This window comes from Liolophura sinensis, chromosome 12 (assembly GCF_032854445.1).
Source record: "Liolophura sinensis isolate JHLJ2023 chromosome 12, CUHK_Ljap_v2, whole genome shotgun sequence".
Classification (NCBI taxonomy): Eukaryota; Metazoa; Mollusca; class Polyplacophora; order Chitonida; family Chitonidae; genus Liolophura; species Liolophura sinensis.
In genome coordinates this window covers 19,360,606-19,366,919 of record NC_088306.1, presented here as the reverse complement: position 1 = coordinate 19,366,919, position 6,314 = coordinate 19,360,606, and positions in this window count along the sequence as shown.

Genomic DNA, 6,314 nt, shown 5'->3' with positions numbered 1-6,314 from the left:
TGCAATTCCCTAGCTCACACTCTTGTGATTCTGTGGTGATCGCATCGATGCAGTTCCCTAGTTCACACTCTGGTGATTCTGTGGTGATCGCACTGATGCAGTCCCCCAGTTCACAATCTGGTGATTCTGTGGTGATCGCACCGAAGCAATTCCCTAGTTCACGCTCTGGTGATTCTGTGGTGATCTCACTGATTGAGTCCCCCAGTTCACACTCTGGTGATTCTGTGGTGATCACACTGATGCAGTTCCCTAGTTCACAATCTGGTGATTCTGTGGTGATCGCACTGATGCAGTACCCTAGTTCACGCTCTGGTGATTCTGTGGTGATCGCACTGATGCAGCATCCTAGTTCAAACTCTGGTGATTCTGTGCTGATCACACCGATGCAGTTCCCCAGCTCGCACTCTGGTGATTCTGTGGTGATCGCATAGATGCAGTTCCCTAGTTCACAATCTGGTGATTCTGTGGTGATCGCACCGATGCAGTCCCCCAGTTCACACTCTGGTGATTCTGTGGTGATCGCACCGATGCAGTCCCCCAGTTCACACTCTGGTGATTCTGTGGTGATCGCACCGATGCAGTTCCCCAGCTCACACTCTGGTGATTCTGTGCTGATCGCACCGATGCAGTCCCCCAGTTCACACTCTGGTGATTCTGTGGTGAGCGCACCGATGCAGTCCCCCAGCTCACACTCTGGTGATTCTGTGCTGATCGCACCGATGCAGTCCCCCAGTTCACACTCTGGTGATTCTGTGGTGATCGCACCGATGCAATTCCCCAGCTCACACTCTGGTGATTCTGTGGTGATCTCACTGATGCAGTACCCTAGTTTACACTCTAGTGATTCTGTGGTGATCGCACCAATGCCGTACCCTAGTTCACACTCTGGTGATTCTGTGGTGATCACACCACACTCTGGTGATTCTGTGGTGATCGCACCGATGCAATTCCCCAGCTCACACTCTGGTGATTCTGTGGTGATCTCACTGATGCAGTACCCCAGTTCACATTCTAGTGATTCTGTGGTGATCGCACTGATGCAGTTCTCTAGTTCACACTCTGGTGATTCTGTGGTGATCGCACCGATGCAGTTCCCCAGTTCACACTCTAGTAATTCTGTGGTGATCGCACCGATGCAGATCCCTAGTTCACACTATGGTGATTCTGTGGTGATCGCACCGATGCAGATCCCTTGTTCACACTCTGGTGATTCTGTGGTGATGGCACAGATGCAGTTCCCCAGTTTACAATCTGGTGATTCTGTGGTGATGTCACAGATGCAGTTCCCTTGTTAACCATCATCCTTAGCAGTTGTTGGCAATCATGGCACCATCCAAGCAATCCCTCAGATTGGCATGGTGGGAACTGTCCCTAGTAACTTGTCTAAGGTCAGTGGTTCTAACCACTCACTGGTCTCCACCTAAAAAACTGTCTATTAATCACCATCGTTTAAATGAAAAATACAAATTTGTGTCAGACAATACAAAGCAGTCAGATAATATTAAAAAAATAATTCACTGGATGCATTTCATTAGTTTGGGCACTCGGGTTTCCTCCACCTACAAACCTGATCAACTGCAGTCATAAGTGAAAGCTTTGTGAGTATGACGTTACAATCAATCAGTCGAGTTATGGAGGGATATAGGTACATATGGGTGTCTTTGACCTTCACTCAGACATAAAGAGGGAATTTCGGACATTCCCAGGTTTCAGCTGTTCTCAAGGCTTTAGTAGCCAAAAAATTTACCGATGGTTGCTATAGGGCAGTGGAGCTTAATGAGAGAACTTGTTTTAGTGTCTTGTTTTTTCTAAAATTTACTTTATACATGTAAGGGCAATAGCTATTAAAATACAAAGATGTACATGTACTTAGTCACAGATACAAGCTCATGTGTTGTAGATATAAAATGACATTTTGTTGAAATCATTATTGTCAAACTAAAACTCTGCTTCCACTGGTCGCCAGAGGGAATAACGCAGGACAAATACTTCAACTAGCAACCGTTTTGCTAGTGGGTGGTTTCCTCCAAATTTATTTATGTAATTGGTGTTTTACTCCGTTCTCAAGAATATCTCACTTTATAATATGGCAGCCAGCATTATGGTGGGAGGAAATCGGACAGAGAACACACACATTCTAGGGTGCATTTGAACCTAAAACAGGATATTATTTTTCTTGAAAAAATCAATGGGTACAATACCACATGACATGTCCGAAACAAAGTCTTCTCATGATGTACTTTTAATTCCCTCCTGGATGAAGCTTTTGTGATGTCACAGAAAAGTTAAACATATGTAACCAGTGTGTGGCACACATTTTGCAACTTTGTCTTCCGCTCCCCATGTTCCAGGTAAAGGCGATCTAGTCTAGTGGACATTAGTCTAGTGGACATTTGACAGTCAGTAAGGTGAACGATCTTAAAGGTGAAGAAAATGTAAAAACTACATAAAGTTTAGATGAAAGAGTCCGAAAAGTTAGTAAAAATAATCTTTTAATAAATATTTTTATTTTATTTTTCTGTTAAAAAATAAAAAGGCACTTGAAAATAATGTTTGTATGGTGGGTATTTGGGACCACCATTTGGTATATATGGTCTCTGTGTAATAATGTTATAAATGAGGATGTAAAACTTATTAAATTAACATATTTACTCCAGAATTTGGTCTTTTCAGCTGAAAACCGTGTTAAACCTTGATTTTGAATTTATTTATATTTTTAATATATTCATAAATATCATCATAATTCAGAATAAACACATGTCTGGATGTAAACAACAAATTCACATTCAAATACATTTATGAAACAAGCATGACATCTTTATTTAGAATATTATTATGCAAAGACGATAAATACCAAAAGGTGGTCCCAAATACCCACCATACAAAAATATTTTCAAATACCATTTTTTCCTGAAAAAAAAAAAATATATTATAGACCAAATTTGCAAATAAGTTTTGATGCTCTTTCATCTGATTTTGGCATCTTTTTTATGTTTTCTTCTCCTTTGGAACAATGGCTAAAATAATAACGTTCACCTACATGACAGTAAAACTCCTAGACACCCATAGCAGGAACATTATTTCACAAGTAAAGGAAACCGTTTTCAAAAATGTAGGACACACAGACAATTTGTGAAGAAATATAGGACACAGATGTACCTTGTGCGCTAAATACCTTATAAATACTAAAAACAGGTTTGAAGGCTATATAAAAAATCAGGAAAACCGTAACAATCCAAGCATAATAGAAATGGAAGTTTATTCCACACTACATGTAGATAGGCATTTAGGTTAGTAAAGTAAACCTTGATATACATTTTATTTTTACTAAAAAAATATAAATTCTCACAAATTTTGAAGGAAAAGGTGAAACAACTATGCATAGAATGTTCTGATACCTGTCAATTAACTCCTCTGAGGGGAATGCATACTGCACGGATTACAACAATTGTATTGTCTAAATGTGGATGAATGAGTTCATATATCACAAGACTTGCCAGGTACAAGTATATCATGAGATATCTCTGATATCATTAATTAGCATATTGGTAACAGCGTATTGATTTATTTATTTATTTATTTGATTGGTGTTTTAGGCCGTACTCAAGAATATTTCACTTATGTGACCGCGGCTAGCATTATGGTGGGAGGAAACCATGCAGAGCCTGGGGGAAACCCACGATCATCTGCAGGTTGCTGAAAGACCTTCCCACTTACGGCCGGAAAGGAAGCCAGCATGAGCTGGACTTGAACTCACAGCGACCGCATTGGTGAAAGACTCCTGGGTCATTACGCTGTGCTAGCGCGCTAACCAACTGAGCCACAGAGGTCCCCAGCTTACTGAATGTATTACGTATATTGTGATATCCTGTTTCACAACTCATACATGAACCCTTTCACAGCACATGCTAATTATGCATACTAGTAACATTACAGGAAATAATAGCATAGCAAACTGTAACAGAATACATTCTTGTATATAGTGCTAAAGTGCACTAAACATAATCAAAATACATAAAACAAATGAGGGCATGATGAACAAATTTCGTGATAAACTGAATTTCGTGTTTACGACCTAGGCTGTCTGGATTTATTGAAGCCTGTAAGCCTAATACATCAACACAATATCCTTCACAATATTAATTTACCAAAACAATGGAAGCCTTTCAGTCATAAAATGAATTTACATGATCATGATGTGTAAATTTTTTCTAACTTCACTTGGTTTCGTGTCATGCAGCATGAAGTTCTTGTAACTGTTTCTCATACAACAAGTCATACACCTCTTCTACTTCATCAGGCTGCTGGGAGATAAATCTGTCTACTCTGTAACAATACAGCAGAGTTCGATTTGTATGTACAAAACAAAACTTGGAATAAACGTGGAAATATGATACAAAATCTACGCGATAGATAAATACAAAAAAAAAATGTAAATGTAAGTATTTATGCATAAAAGTACAATTTCATGGAGAATTAAAGTGAAACAAATTTTATTTTGTGTTTCACGGGAAAACAAACAATAAAACATCCAAAAACAAAACAAAAATTAAACGAAAATCCACCTTTTTAGTTTGTATAATCTTGATATTATGATTTTCCTGTTTTCCAAAGCTTTTCTATCATGTAAACTAAACGTCTTCAACAAGAAAATTGGGGAGACAGTCCAAATTTCCCACAAAATTTGTGAATTTTAAGTTACATTTTATTTTCATACCCTCCTCAAACATTCAAAAAAAAATCTGCCCTTAAAACAACAACTTTAACTGGTGTTGCCTAATTAAGGGCATGTAGCAATCAAATTATGTGTCTGGAAGAAAAAGGTGTTTTGATTTTAAAAAACTGCGAAAATTTTTTTTTTTTTTTTCGTGTAATCACAAAAGCCTTTACACATGTGCAATGACAGGCACATGTACTGCGTATGTGTACTAGTGAGTGAGTGATGAAATGTTGACACTTGCAGACAATGTGACAATGTGTCTCAAAGGGAATTCCTAAACAACAAAGATATTTAACATAAGAAACATTTTGTGCATCCTTGATACAGAAGGATGTGCTTAGCTCCATAAATGCTGTTCTGCAGGACCCAGTTTTTCCAAACTCACAGTTTCCTGACTCAGTTTTCACTGACTCAGTTTTCAGACCCACAGCTTTTCCTCCCTCAACGTTTTTCCCTGACTCAGTTTCCTGGACTCACAGTTTTCCTTGATTTGCAATTTTCCCGGACTTGCAGTTTTCAGACATTTTTTTTTGGAAGACAAATAAGTTCTTGTATCTTGCTGTAAACATTGAGATCAAGCTTAACACACACTTGATTCATGTGACTGTCACACTGTATACAAATAACATCAAAGTAACAAACTGTAATAAAGTCAGTAATAGAGACCCATATGTTTGACAAACTCGTCTGACGATCATACTGTCTTTTCACAGCAATATCACAGTACATCAACACCATCAATTTTGTAAACCAGTACAAAGACAACAAATTTTCCAGATTTCTGAAGTTTGTAAGGCTTTGAATTGACCCAAGAAACCTTCAAGAACCTATGATCTTTGTATCTTAACAATGATTTAAATATCCGACTCTCGGATCATCAAGCAATCTTAGGCTTACAAAAGTCGAAATTTCAAATCAGGTTAAAATTGTTGTTTCTTGTTGTTACAATTTCAAAATTTTGCTTGACAACGTAAACTCTGGTTAAGTTATTGTAGAACAAATTTCAGCTAAAATAAGGCAAAGGAATATACAAAATTTAATGATTGAAGTTTTGACTTTTGATTGAAGTATAAAATCGCTTCGTGATCCTGGGGCCAGAAGAATACATTTATTTAAAAAAAAAATGTATCGCACAATGTATCATTATGTAAATTAGAAAGCATTCATGTTCCTATATATTTTCCCCCAAATAACTTTGAAAATGTTGTGGAAAGCAAAACTATGAAAATAGTCCTACATCTCTACAAATGTAAATACTATAATATGTACACAAAAGAATTATGTTGATCAAAAATGAATGCATTTCACCCAAAGTTTGGCCTGTAAAAATGCACTGAAGGCCTTAAAATGATATTTTGGTGCCAGTACTTCAGTCATTTTGATAAGTGGCCCTAAGAGGAATGAGAGGTAGAAATGATAACCCATTATTATTTCTACCTTTCACGAGAACAATATTTATGGTATTCAACCTTCACTGTGCAATATTCTATTTATTATTTATATCCAGACATTTTCTCTACATGTATATAAATGCATATCACTTTAAATGTTGCATCCGTGAAAAAAACTAGGCAATGTGCCATCTGCGTCGTGT